This window comes from Macaca fascicularis, chromosome 6, assembly GCF_037993035.2.
Source record: "Macaca fascicularis isolate 582-1 chromosome 6, T2T-MFA8v1.1".
NCBI lineage: Eukaryota > Metazoa > Chordata > Mammalia > Primates > Cercopithecidae > Macaca > Macaca fascicularis.
Genome location: NC_088380.1, coordinates 173,532,345 through 173,547,146, shown reverse-complemented (window position 1 = coordinate 173,547,146; position 14,802 = coordinate 173,532,345). Strand labels below are relative to the sequence as shown.

At 40.2% G+C, this 14,802-nt stretch overlaps 1 long non-coding RNA gene across 1 annotated transcript; it reads left to right on the top strand.

Moving 5' to 3' along the window:
• The first annotated feature begins 1,043 nt into the window (after positions 1–1,043).
• On the top strand, positions 1,044–14,439 carry LOC123574075 (uncharacterized). Its single transcript, XR_006698937.2, has 5 exons — positions 1,044–1,168; positions 1,817–1,906; positions 5,030–5,282; positions 7,669–7,777; positions 14,174–14,439. It is a non-coding gene; the product is annotated as an uncharacterized lncRNA (long non-coding RNA).
• The last annotated feature ends 363 nt before the right edge of the window (positions 14,440–14,802 follow it).

Sequence of the window (14,802 nt, the reverse complement as noted above, 5' to 3'; positions counted from 1 at the left end):
ACCCACAAAAATTAAAAAAAAATAATTAATTTTTGAAAAGTAGAGAAGCGTGTATCTTTTAAGAAATTGGGGCAGGGCAGAGGCTTTTGTCTAACAGAGTGTTCCACAATAATATTCACAGAAGACCAATATAGTTTTATTCAGTGACATTGTCAAACATTGTCAACTTGAATTCATAAAGACAGAGACAATGCAAAACAAAGAGGCCATGGGGTTTCAAATTCTACGGGTAGAAAGTGGGCTAAGAAAATGACTTAGCTACAAACATGTTCTCCTTGTCATCAAAAAGGAAAAAGAACAACAAACCCAGAGCCCAGATGGTGAAGCTGAGGGCCATGAAGCATTGTTCTCAGGCCGTAAGTCCTAATCAGTGAACATCCAACATTCGTTTAACTGGATTTCACAGCAACTGTGGACCAGTGACACGTTTGTACCTCTGATCTTCTCATTTTCAGGTCAAGGTACCTCTAGTAGTTATCTTAAACATATTCCACCATTATATGCGCATATATATGTATATATACACATATATATGTATGTATATGTATGTATATATAACATATATAAATATGTAATGTGTATGCAGGGGGCAGAAAATGTACATCTTTAGTATCATAGGTAGAAAGAAGGAAACTGTACTCAAGGGATTCTACCTAAGGGACTAAATCCGAAGAGTCTTGTGTATACCTGGACCCAATTTACATGCCAAGATTCTGGACTTTGAGCTGAGGCTCCAATGGGATGAGATTTTAGTGGCCTTGAGAAGGATGTGTATGTTGTCTGTGAGATGAATGTAAATTGAGGATCTAAGGAAGATTCGGCGATTTTACAAATCTGTCCATGTATCCTTTGATCTTCATTTTTTTAAGAGGCAGAGCTTAATTCTCCTGTCTTCGGGTGTGTTCTTATTAGGCTTCTTGAGTGTCAGTAGATCGTCCTCATAAATAAAATATAGTGAAAGTAATGAGTTGTCACTTCTGACATTAGGTTATAAAAGAGTGTGACTTCTGTGTTAGGTGCTGTTTGTTGTTCTTGTACTTTTCTCTCATTCTTTTCTCATCAGGGCACTCATTCTAGGGGAAGCCAGCTGCTATGGAGACAACCAAATGATGAGAGAAAGCAACCTCAGACCAACAACAGCATGGGATTGAAACTTTCCAACAGCCGCGTAAGTGAGCTTGGAAGCAGGTCTACCAGACTCAGTCAAGTCTCTAGATAGATAGAGCTGTGACTGATGTCTGATTGGAAGCTCGTGAAAGTACCCTAAGCTAGAATCACTCAGCCATACAACTCTAGATTCCTGACCCTCCAGAACTATATGAAATAATAAATATTTGTTGTTTAAAACTGCTAAATGTTGGGCATTATTTGTTATGCTATAATAGATGATAATTATAGAGGAAAATCATTAAAAAATACTGTAGAGGTAAACTTATTATCCTCATTCTGTAGCTAAGAAGGCTGAGGTGTAAAATATATATATATTTATATGTATTATATATAATATATATAATATATACATATATTTATATGTATTTTATATATTTTATAATTATATATTATAATATATAATTATAATTCATATATTATAATTATACATATAATATATATATATAAAGGGATTTCTTCCAAACCAAATAGCTAATAAATGGCAGGATAAAGATTTGAATTCACATCTATGTGTCTTAGGGGGGAAAACATACGCTTTATATAAATAAAAATCAAAATATAATGAAGTCACAAACTTTTAGAAAAATAATCTTTGGGCTGACACAGAGAGTCCAATAACGACATACAAAACTACCATCTGCTTTAGGAGTAACTGAGGTGTTGAACGAGCAGCGGAATGTTCAAGAGAAGCTTAAGTCTATATACCGCAGGGGCCAGGAGGTCTGGTAAAGAAGAGGTGAGCTATTCCCTTTCTATTCCAGCTTTTCCAATTATGTTAATTGTAACAGAATTTGGCTTGCTGGCAATGCAGAGCTAGTGAGGCATTTGACACACTGTAGAATTTAAGTTCAAAAGTAAAATTGTTTAATGAATGCACACCCTACTCCTTATTCATTATGCAAAGTCGGGTTGTAGAGTTTTTCAATATGTACTCTAATTCCCTTTAAGAAACGTGATTTCACATTCCTCATATTAGTGGAGAAAAAAAAAAGAGAGATTCTGCTGCAAGAGGTTTTGGGGTCAGTTAGAAATTCTCTGCTCTGTTTTTTTAAAGGAAGATATAATCCCCTTTTCAAAGCTATTGTGTTTTATTCTGTTGAGGGTTGATGGCTGTAAAACATAGCACCTCCCCTTCGACTTTTCCATATAACTTGATTAGACAGGAATAATCTCTTATGCTTTCATGCACAAATTTCGGAGTGACCCAGAACAAACGAGTTTCCTTCATCACCATAGCAACCAGGACTATGGAAAAATGCCACTCACTAGGCTATGCAAGTCAGATTTCATTCCTTTGATGTTAATTAACAAATTGCTTTCAGAAAATCAATGAGCTCCCCTGCTCCCCTGTAAATGTTTGTGAATATTTTTTAATACTTCCTAAAGTGATGTGGTGGAGGAATGGTTGGGAGAGACTGAACAAAATAGAGCACTACCTTTTCCTGGTATAACTCAGTGGTGATTGGGAATGGGAGAGTGCATTTGGCCAAGGGTTGAACCCACTTGGATTTCTTAGGCATTGAGTCACAAACCTAACTCCATGTTTTCTTAGTCTGTACGTTACTTTTCTCTTAGAAAATGGTGGCTTCTTCCTTTCCAGGAAAAGAAATATAGAAAAGTTAAACAAAAAGGGTTGTCTGGCCGGGCATGGTGGCTCACACCTGTAATCTCAGCACTTTGGGAGGCCAAGAGAGGTGGATCATGAGGTCAGGAGATCAAAACCAGCCTGGCTTGTCAGTTAGAGACAGTGAAACCCCGTCCCTACTAAAAAAACAAAAAATTAGCCGAGCATGGTGTTGCACACCTGTAGTCCCAGCTACTCCGGAGGCTGAGGCAGGAGAATCGCTTGAACCCAGGAAGCAGAGCTTGCGGTGAGCTGAGATTGCACCACTGCAGTCCCGCCTGGGTGACAGAGCGACACTCTGTCTCAAAAAAAAAAGAAAAAAAAAGGTTGTCACAAAGAAAGATTGTTGTAGAAACCTATAATTAGATTTCCTCTAGTCTCTTAATCTGCTCCTGAGATTAAAATATTTCAAGGGTAATCTGGTAATTTAAAAGTCTTTGAAATGTGTCCACGTTTGCCTCAGAAATTCTGCATCTAGGAATTACTGAAGGAGATGCTCAGAGAGACATACATAGGTAAATATGTATGGATAGTCTTCACAGTGATGTTTATAATACATTTTTAAAGATGGAAACACTCTAAATGGCAATGAGAGATTAAAGTTTTCTAAATGTGTTTTTAGAGAAATCAAAAAGGGTTTATAAAACTTCAGGTGAATAAAAGCAGGTTAAAAACACACTGTTAAGATGATACATTTATAAACAATTTGAAGTCTCCAAGCAAGTTTCAGGAATTTAGCAAAAGAATAAATAGACATCCTGTGAAGGGTTCTCTCTTCTTTTGGGTGAGATCTCCTACTGTTTTACTATGTGTATGTGGTAGGACATCAAACGACCTTGACAGAAAGATATGAAAGACTCAGTTTCATGTAATAGGTCCTCAAACTATGTGTGCACCTATCTTCTTTACTAGAAAACAAAAGTTTACTCAAAGATATATTATAGCTCACGAAGTTTCTCCATTCCGTTCATTGTAATGTGATGTGAGGGAATAATTAGAGAAGGTGTTCTTTGAATTGGCTCAATGAAATTATTGACAAAATCATTAAAAACAGGCATTTTCAAACATACCAAGCCTTACAGAAAACTAATAATTTCTAGATAAAATATAAACATAACAAAAATAAAAAATAATTTCTAGATAAAGTGAAGTAAGGATCAGGAAAAAAAATGCATAAATGTGGTCAGAATATAGTAGTTTCCCCTTATCCAGCATTTTGTTTTCCATGGTTTCAGTTATCTGTGGTCAACTGTGATTTAAAATATTGTATGGAGGCAGGTGCAGTGGCTCACACCTGTAATCTCAGCACTTTGGGAGACAGAGGCAGGTGGATCACTTGAGGCCAGGAGTTTGAGACTAACCTGGCCATCGTGGTAAAACCCTGTCTGTACTAAAAATACAATAATTAACTGGGCATGGCAGCACGTGCCTGTAGTCCCAGCTACTCGGGAGGCTGAGGCAGGAGAATTGCTTGAACCCAGGAGACAGAGGTTGCAGTGAGCTGAGATCGCACAATTGCACTCCAACCTGAGTGACAGAGCAATACCCTGTCTCAAATAAATAAATAAATAAGTACAATGAAATATTATGTGGAAAATTCCAGAAGGAGTGTGATGAAATCCTGCACCATTCTTCTCCATCCTGCCCCAGTCATGACCCATCCCTTTATCCTCTTATCTATGCTGTCTGTGCTACCCACTAAGAAGCCTTCTCAGTTATCAGATGGAAAACATATAAAATGTATAGGGTTCAGTGCTATTCACAGTTTCAGGCATCCACTGGGCTCTTGGAATGTATGCCCTGAAGAGAAGAGAAGACTACTGTAGTTTGAAAAACACTGTCGTAGAAGATAGCTTTTAAATTTCCACCCTGTCCACTCTTGCCTTTCTCTTGCAGAGAGTTTTGGACTAGGTGGGGATATCTAGATTCTTGCAACGATAGCAACATGCTTTGCTACATTGAACAAGGTAATTAAACACTTTGCAACTCACTTTCTTTGGCTATAAAATTAAAGATTGGATTAAATTATCTCTATTGAAGGCGAGCATCTTCTGAAATGGCCCCCAAACCCACTTTTTGGTATTTATGCCCTGTGTATATTCTTCCTTTGAGTGTCAGCTGGACCTAGTAACTAACTTCTAACAAACAGAATAAAACAAAAGTGATCTCATGGTATTTCTGAGATTATAGCACAAAGACCGTGATCTCTCTCTCGCTCTTTCTCTCTCTTGCAAGGAATCTTCCAAGTTGTGAATAGCCCTATTTAGAGCTCCACATGGCAAGAAACTGATTTCTCTAGCTAACAGCCAGCAAGAACGTAAGTCTTGCCAATGGCAATGTGAGTGAGCTTGGAAGTGGATCCTCCCGCAGCCATCTTTAGATGACTGAAGCCCCAGTCAACTATTTGACTGCAGCCCAAATCAAATGGGACAGGAAACCAGAGGACCCTGGTCAGAGCTTCTGGACCCTTGGCCCACAGAAACACCAGGTATTAAATGCTTATTATTTGTTGTCATAAAGATTTGGGATAATTTGGTACATATCACAGATAACTACACAAAACAGATAATTATTCCTTCTACTTCCAAGATACTTTTTTTCCCAAAGGACGGAGTTTTATTTTGTTGCCCAGGCTGGAGTGCAGTGGTGCAATCGTAACTCACTGCAGCCTTGATCTCCTGGGCTCAAGCCATCCTCCCGCCTCAGACTCCAGAGTAGCTGGAACCACAGGTGCACACCAGGCTGCCTAATTTTTTTATTTTTTATGTTTTTGGTAGAAACAGGGTATTGCGATATTGCTTGGGCTTATCTCAATCCCCATCCTCAAGCCTTCCTCCAGCCTCGGCCTCCAAAACTGCTGGGATTACAGGTGTGAGCCACTGTGCCCGGCCTGCTTCTAAAATTCATTTCCTTTAATAGGTGTTCAATGAGCATTTGTTTATAAACTCAGAGCAAAGCTTGATAGTTTAAGGAAAATTTATACTGATTTTGAACGTTTATCACCTTTTGTGAAACCTAGTTTTCCTGGTTTCATTTCCCATCCTCTTTAGATGTTAGAATGGACAGTAGATACTGAGCCTACCTCAGAAATTATAGACATTCCCCAGTCATTCTTCTAATCTTTACAGTATCTGTTAGAGAAAACACTGACAGTTCATATTAGGGATTTCATTGTTGCAACTGCTGATAGACAGTTGGATTTATCTTTTAACAGGAATCCATTATTTTCTTTCTATTAATAAAAACATAAGCTCAAAGACCCTTTAAGAGTTAAAGTAAAACTGTTTAGGAAATACTTGACTATGTCAACATTATCTTAAAGATAGGCCATTTTTCGGCCGGGTGCGCGGTGGCTCACTCCTGTAATTCCAGCACTTTGGGAGGCCGAGGCAGGCAGATCACGAAGTCAGGATATCGAGACCATCCTGGCCAACATGGTGAAACTCTATCTCTATTAAAATACAAAAAAATTAGCCGGGCATGGTGGTGAGCACCTGTAGTCCCAGCTACTCGGGAGGCTGAGGCAGAAGAATCACTTGAACCCAGGAGGCGGAGGTTGCAGTGAGCTGAGATCGCGCCACTGCACTCCAGTCTGATGACAGCGAGACTCTGTCTAAAAAAACAAAACAAAACAAACAAAAAAGAAGAAGCCATTGTTACCTGCCTACTTGTGTAGCTTAAACTCATAATTTGGGTCTACTTGTCATGACTAATTTGGGTGACTAATTTGGGTCATTGTGAAGTATCAGTCTATAAATAAATTCCAAAGCTATCCTTTATTTTGTATAAAAATCATCTGATTGTTAAAAGATTATGTGGTAATTTGTAGCCTAATAATTTATTATTGTACTCCATTCCTTCAGCCTCAAATGGTATAGTCTCCTTGAAGAAAAATGCAATACTTTATCAATCACAAAGTAACATAATAAGCATCAGGAGCCAGCCGTGATGGCACACACCTGTAATCCCAGTTCTTTGGGAGGCCAAGGTGGCGGACAAAATGAAGTCAAGAGTTCGAGATTGGCCTGACCAACATGGTGAAACCCCGTCCCTACTAAAAATACAAAAATTAGCTTGGTGTGGTGGTGCATGCCTGTAATCTCAGCAAATTGGGAGGCTGAGGCACGAGAACTGCTTGAACCCAGGAAGTGGAGGTTGCAGTGAGCCAAGTTCGCGCCACTGTACTCCAACCTGTGTGACAGAGCCAGACTGTGTCGCAAACGAACAAACAAACAAACAAACAAACAGCATCAAGAGACGTTTGAAATGCAAATGCTATCCAAAATAATGGGATTACTATTTTGTATATTTCTTAGTGCCAATTTCTTTTTTCTTTTTTTTTTCCTTGAGACGGAGTCTCGCTCTGTCACTCAGGCTGGAGTGCAGTGGCATGATCTTGGCTCACTGCAACCTCTGTCTCCTGGGTTCAAGCAGTTCTCGTGCCTCAGCCTCCCGAGTAGCTAGGATTACAGGCGTGTGCCACCACACCCGGCAGTTAGTGCCAATATCTATGTTACTCTTAGAGGCACTGCATTATTATTTGTTGAGTAAAATAACATTCTAAGCTAAAACATAGCAGATGATTTCCTCCTCCAGAATTTGTAGTTTCGCCCTCACCTACAAACAGAGTATAACTGTTTTCACTAAAATTTTGGCTTTAGGTAGAAATCCTAGGTAGAACACCCAACCTTATCATGTAAGAACAACTTGAGAACATGGAGAAATTTCCTTTTTTTAAAAAAAGAAATTAAATGGTCAATGCCAATTTAGTCACCAAAAAAAGGGAAATATCCAGCTTTCTTTCCTAAGGTCGTCAAGTGTGCCTCTGAACACTTCTTCCTGGGATCATACATTGTTCTGCCTGTCCACTTTAGTATTCACACTTGAGGAAGAGCGAAAATTTCCCCTATGTGGTTCAACGTGGAATTGGAGATGCCTCTGCAAAGGTGATTGTCTTGAAGCCACCATGGCTACATTTGATCTGTAAGTATGTAAAACATTTGACAATGTTATGGCCTCTGGCTGATAGGCCTGTTCTTTGGGAAAACTGCATGGCAGAAGAGAATTATGAGGAGTCTTGACATTGTATGATGGTGTCAAGAAAAACAGAAGCCAAATTAGCATGTGATTATGCTGACCATCAACCAGAGTAACCTAGTGCATATTTCTGGTGAGAGATTAAATGGTGAAATTGGTAGACTCAAGATGAATTATGAAGTTGTGGATTAGAGCAGCACCACATATGAGCAAAGCTAGCATGAATCTTCCCTTTTGGTGGAGTATATTAGGGAAGCTTACTCTTTCTAAAGCTGAAAAACCCAAATAGACTAGCAAAGCTTCTTTATTATGATAACTCTTTTCTCTTATAAAAGGAAACTTTAGCATTTTCAAGAGTAGATACTTAATGAAACAACACATCTTAATGCCAAATATAAAATAGGATTTAGGCTGGGCGCGGTGGCTCACGCCTGTAATCCCAGCACTTTGGGAGGCCTAGGAGCCGGGCAGATCATGAGGTCAGATTGAGACCATCCTAAAACAGTGAAACCCCATCTCTACTAATGTAAAATATTAGCCGGGTATGGTGGTATGTGTCTGTAGTCCCAGCTACTCAGGAGGCTGAGGCAGGAGAATTGCTTGAACTGGGGAGGCGGAGGTTGCAGTGAGCCGAGATCGTGCCACTGCGCTCCGGCCTGGGTGACAGAAGGAGACTTCATCAGAAAGAAAGAAAGAAAAGGAAGGAAGGAAGGAAGGAAGGAAGGAAGGAAGGAAGGAAGGAAGGAAGGAAGGAAGGAAGGAAGGAGGGAGGGAGGGAGGGAGGGAGGGAGGGAGGGAGGGAGGGAGAGAAGGAAGGCAGGGAGGGAGGGAGGGAGGGAGGGAGGAAGGAAGGAAGGAAGGAAGGAAGGAAGGAAGGAAGGAAGGAAGGAAGGAAGGAAGGAAGGAAAGAAAGGAAGGAAGAAACAGGCCTGGCACAGTGGCTCACACCTGTAATCCCAGCACTCTGGGAGGCTGAGTTGGGCAGATCACGAGGTCAGGAGATCAAAACCATCCTGGCCAACATGGCAAAACCCCATCTCTACTAAAAATACAAAAATTAGCTGGACGTGGTGGCATGTGCCTCTAATCCCAGCTACTCGGGAGGCTGAGGCAGGAGAATCACCTGAACCAGGGAGTTGGAGGTTGCAGTGATTGCGCCACTGCACTCCAACCTGGTGGCAGAAGGAGACTCCTTCTCAAACAAAAAAAAAAAAAAGAAAAGAAAAGAAAAGAAAGAAACAATTTAGATTATTATTTAATTTTCCTTACTTTGGGATGGGGCTTTTTAAAGATAATTCTTAAACTGTAAGCTAAGTTTCTAACAGTTATTCACAAATCATTTATCTTACATATAAAACCAAATATTAAAATGTGTCCTAAAACAGCAGTTCCGGTCTCTGCTGCACATTAATTACCTGGGAAGATTTTTCAAACTAGGAATTGTTCCGACCATATTGTATGAGAAACTCTAGGGTCTGGAGCCAGAAATATGTATTTTTAAAAGTTAAATAATGCATTAAAATATATTCCTGCACACCTTGAGAGAAGAAAGAGAGAATTTGGTGCATAGATTCAAAATCTATGCTTCTATTTAGAAAAACTCAGCATCACTTTGCTGCCTCCTCTAAAGCCAGCAGTTGTTCTTTTCCTAAGCCACGTTTCCATCTTATGCCATACGCTTCTCCATCCTCAATTTCTTGAGCATACCATGCTCAAGATGCTGATGCTTCTTTCTCAGCAGTGAAAAAACTCAGGTTTCCCCAGGAAAGAAATCCAGCTAAGTCACAGTGCCCTCAGATGAGGATTTCTCTTCCAGGGAAAGTTCCCATCTCCTCTTCCAGTACCTTAAAGGAAGAGTTGTAAGGAAGTTTCAGGGGAATAGAATCTGTTTACCAAGCTTATCTTTGATCTCTCTGCTATTTGCATCAATTTAACTTCATCTGAGTGCTGTTAGATTAGCCAAGTGACCTGAAAACAAAAATGTGAGAGTAACTTTCCCTCACTGTGCTTGTTGAGAGACAATTCTTTGTTTCAGCAGGTTTATATTCGTTTTTTGTTCCATACTCTCTTTTTCAAGGATGTCTGCATAGCCAACAGCCTTAGAAGATAGAGATCTTGTCTTCCTCTAGGGCAGGGAGCAGATTTGTTTTCTGACTGGATAATAAAGATAATTTCTTCCTCCAGGCAAAAGTTGGGAAGGGTCAACCCTGTACAAAATCAGAGGGTTTTTTTTTGTTTTTTGTTTTTTTTAGACAGAGTCTCGTTCTGGAGTGCAGCAGCATGATCCACCCCTGTGCTCAAGCAATTCTCTTACCTTAGCCTCCCAAGTAGCTGGGACTATAGACATGTGCCACCATACCCAGCTAATTTTTGTATTTTAGTAGAGACGGAGTTTCACCATGTTGGCTAGGATGGTCTAGATCTCCCTACCTCGTAATCCGCCTGCTTCGGTCTCCCAAAGTGCTGGGATTTCAGGTGTGAGCTACCACCCCTGGTTAAAATCAGAGGTTTTCTAAGCTTCAGATTCTTCAACTGTGATGCAAACCCAGGGTGTGTGCAACAGCCACCTGGGCCACTCCACATCACCCTTGGGGAACTTGGGAAACGTGGAGAACCAATGAGAACATGAAGCCCATAGTTCCTGCTGTGCCATGAGTAATAAGGTTATTTTTTTCTTAGTCATGGGTCTTGTGTGCCAGTGCCCACCACAGTGACAGGGTGTGTTGCTCATATAATAGGATAACCTTTACAGTTCTTGAGGGTGCTTATTAAGTCCTTGAAATCTACCAGATGCCATGTCATTGAATCTCAGCTCTGCCACTTAATACAGGAATCACTAGCCATAGCACTTACCAACAATGGGACTTACTAGTTATGCCACTTACTAGCCACGAGAACTTGGCAGTAATAATAGAAATAAATAATAACTGTCATAGTAATAAACATAATTCTAGTGGTAGCAATAATAATGGATCATATTTGCTAATTGTATTCTGAATACTGTGTGATGTGTATAACTTAGCTCGTTCAATCTCGGTTGCCATGTAAAATAGGAATATCAATTGTTATCACAATTTTACCCCTCAGCATTATCGTAAAGATCAAAATGTCACTGATAGTAAACATACTGGGAGCTGTAAATATAAATCCGAAAGTAAGTCTCTTTTGTTCTCTTTATTGGCCTGGATCACATACCGGGCCCCATCATGCACGTCTGTTTTCAGACTCACTGTGCTGTTTGTGTTTGTCTGAAATGCTTCCCCCTTTCTTTTTCTGCAGATTCCTCTTCTTCCTTCATGACTCAGCTCAAAAAAAGCACTGTAAAGGGCACAGAGTTTCCTCTCTAAACATGCTTCCTTCTTGAGCTAAAATATAGTTTCTGTTGGCTTCTTAGGTGGGTGAAAGTGTTCACCATTGTTTCTAACCCCATTTCTTTTTCTTTTCTTTTTTTTCTTTTTTCTGGGGGGGGGGTGGGGAAAGGGGGGAGTGGGGACAGAGTCTCGCTCTATCACCCATGCTGGAGTGCAGTGGCGTGACCTCAGCTCACTGCAACCTCTACCTCTCAGGTTCAAGCGATTCTCCTGCCTCAGCCTCCCGAGTAGCCACCATGCCCAGCTAAATTTTTGTAGTTTTAGTAGAGGCGGGATTTCGCCATGTTGGCCAGGCTGCTCAAACTCCTGACCTCAGGTGATCCACCGCCTTGGCCTCCCAAAGTGCTGGGATTACAGGTGTGAGCCACCGCACCTGTACTTCTAACTCCATTTCTTATTTACATTGGTGGGAGGTAACTGAACTTTTGTAGTAAAGAGGGAAAGTGCTACTGTGTATTCATTATCCTCCTTGGGGACTTCTCAGAAATGAGCCACCTGCAGCCTGACACCTATGTGTCTCCCCTGCATGGTGAGCTACTGAGGCCAGCTCTGCGCCAGTCAGGGGAGGTGGCAGTGGCCCAGCTCCTCTGCTGGAGATTGGGGGAAGAATCAGTGTATTTGAGCAGGTGGCTGCAAATGTGGGGACAGGAAAAAACACGTGGCCTTTAGTCCCAGCCACATTCTCTGATACAGCTTTACTGTAACGAAGCTGCTCATTCCATCACTCTCACTCATATATTTATTTCTCAATTAGTTTGGAAGCTAAAGCTGAGAAGAGAGTGAATAACCACTTGTTCTGAAAAATTCATGCCGGCTTTCCCTGCCTCCTCCCCAGCAATACTCTCAGAGAACTACTAGGTCACTCATTTTCCCATGTACCTGGCTGTTTTCTCTTGCGGCCGAGCCAGGGTGGAGTTCATTGGTACCTGTATCCTTCGTGTCTAGCAGCATTTGGTACACAAAACATAGCACTGTGTATTCGGCATTGTGTACTCAGCATGTGGTAGGTACTCATTAAGTGAAAGAACTTGGGTAATTCGTGGAGATTCTTCTAGTGCCTTCTCAGTTTGTCATTTCAGCAGTAACATTACAGCATCTATCCCATTATAATACTTGATAACTCTGCATCAAAAACAGAGCAAGAATATCACATTTCACTGGGGAGACTCAATGTTTTTCTGTGGTCCTGTTCCACAAATGGCAAGTCATCAGTTTAAAATTTTAGAATGCCAAACAGTCATTGGCTTTCAAACCATTCTAGAATATACTAAGAGAGGAAAACACATTTTTCACCAGTGGTGTTTCATTTTATGTATCAAAAGATTTCTTAGTCTTAGAAAACCAGATGACAAAAAGGAAACAATTCTTAATTCTACAAGAATATCATTACTCACCAAAACATGTAAGAGATGAACAAAGGAGCGCATATCTCAAGACGCTCCTGATGTTTTAGATTGATTCCACACTCTGCTCTTCTGGTTTCTTCCTTCTAACGCTGGTGCTACACCCTTGTACAAGTTACTGAAAATAGGGAAGTGGGCTCTGGTGCCCTGAACTTAATGCTAAGCATCTGTCCCTGAGCCTGAAAGAGTAAGATTGAGCCCTTAAGTCCTAGGATAGTCTGTGATTACAGTTCCCAAATGACACTTTCACAGTGGATACCTTGATTTTTGACTGCTACTTATTGAATGTTGCTACATGCCAGGAATTGTATGAATACCATCTCATTTAATCTTCATAACCACCCTGTGAGAAAGGGACATCACCATTTTACAGTTGAGGAAACTGTACTTTGGTAGCTTATCCAAAGTTACCAAAGCTAAGTTAGTACAGAGGCTAGAATTAAAATTTGTATCTTGCCGTCCCCTAAGCTTGTGTGCCACCCTGCCACCCCTGGCTCAGGATTTAAGAGTGAGCAACCCCATGGGTAACTCTTCAGGATTTCAAAACGATAGATTTCAGGATTTCTCATTGGTGAGTTGAGAGGTCTTTCAAGGATTCAAGTTGTCATTAGTAACTTGTACTATTTGCCCATAGAAGGGAAATCACACAAGATAGTTGTTAAGAAAGTAAGGCTCTGTGACAGCGCTGGGGTGGAATGACCTTGTCCAAATAATTCATCTCAGGAAACTGGGGTTATTGTGGCTGTTAAAATGGGAATAATAGTATCTCCCTTATAGGGTTCTTATGACTATTACAGGTAATGAAGAACTTAGAAAAGTGATTGGTCCCAGAATGTTATCAACAGATGCAAGAAATTAAACCATGGGTTTTAAATAAAGAAATTGCATTGTAATTCTAGTAGTTTCTATATAAACTCTGCTATGAAAGCATGTAATTTAGCAATATCTCATCTGGTAAATGATGGTAAGCTAAAGGTTATAAAAGAGAAGCTAAGGGCTTTATGAAAATTTATATAGACTAAATGCATCTATTAAGTCTATATAAATTTAGTCTGTAAAAATAGATGCACCTTTTAAATCCATCTATTTTTCTGAACCCCATATTGAGGTACAGAGAAACTGCAACATCCAAACTCATGACTTCCCAGTGGTGGCAGTGGAATATTATTATACTGTCGGTTCTAGAAATTGTAACTTACTTCTAGGGTTGTAATTTGGAGAGTGAACAGCTGCTAACCTTGTTGATCAACTGCTGTTGAGGGCTGAAAGTGACCATGGAGAAGAGGAGAAATATCTTTTCTTAAAGGCTCAAAAAAATATCATAACACATGGAAACTAGCACACTTGTTATTCCACCAGATTTCTTCACACCTGCATGCATATAACACATCATTTTAAAAATTCGCTAACAACATTTGAAATTGGATTCATTTTAACTTGGAAAAAAATACCAAGAAAACTGCTAGTTACCAGTGGCCAAAAAGGAAGACTCTTCCATACAAGGAACAATTTCTGGAGCTCTGTGAAAAGCTAATTTTGTTCTTCTTCTTCTTTTATTTATATTACAGATATTTTACAAGTTCCATAAGACTCCATCCCACACAAGACAGTGAATCTAAGTGTCACAGAAGACTGAATTTCCTCAGTATTTCACAGTTACCAAAACACCTGTGCTAAATAGTTTTCTGTGTATCAGCTGTGAAAACTCACTGTTCAATAGCCCTCCAAATTTCTCATTTATTCCTGGTGGTGGGGGATTCTGGGGGGCTCACAATGGGTTATTGTTAAACTCTAGGAAGGGTAGTGGTTCAAGAGCTTCATTAATGGAGTAAAAAGGAAAAAAGTACCAGCAAATTTCACCTATACTCCTTATAGACCTTCGCTTCTACCTCTTCTGAGATGCTGCCTTATCTGGAAATTAATTAAGCAGAAACTAGATGGGCACAAATACCATAACATTCTGAAGCTTAATTAGCAAATGCTTTTTAACTTCACAACAGGTCTTAGCCTTGTTGGTTACTTTGTTTCTTAAAAGAGCAGAAAAGCAAGCTGTATTGTTCTTTGCTTCCTTTCAGAGAGGAAACAAGCATGGAAATTTAAAAATAGATCAAGGGATGCTCAGAGGGCAGCTCCCTAGCAACCAGGCTGCATTGCTGGTATGCTAACTTGAGTGGCCTGCATTCTGCCAGGAATGTCG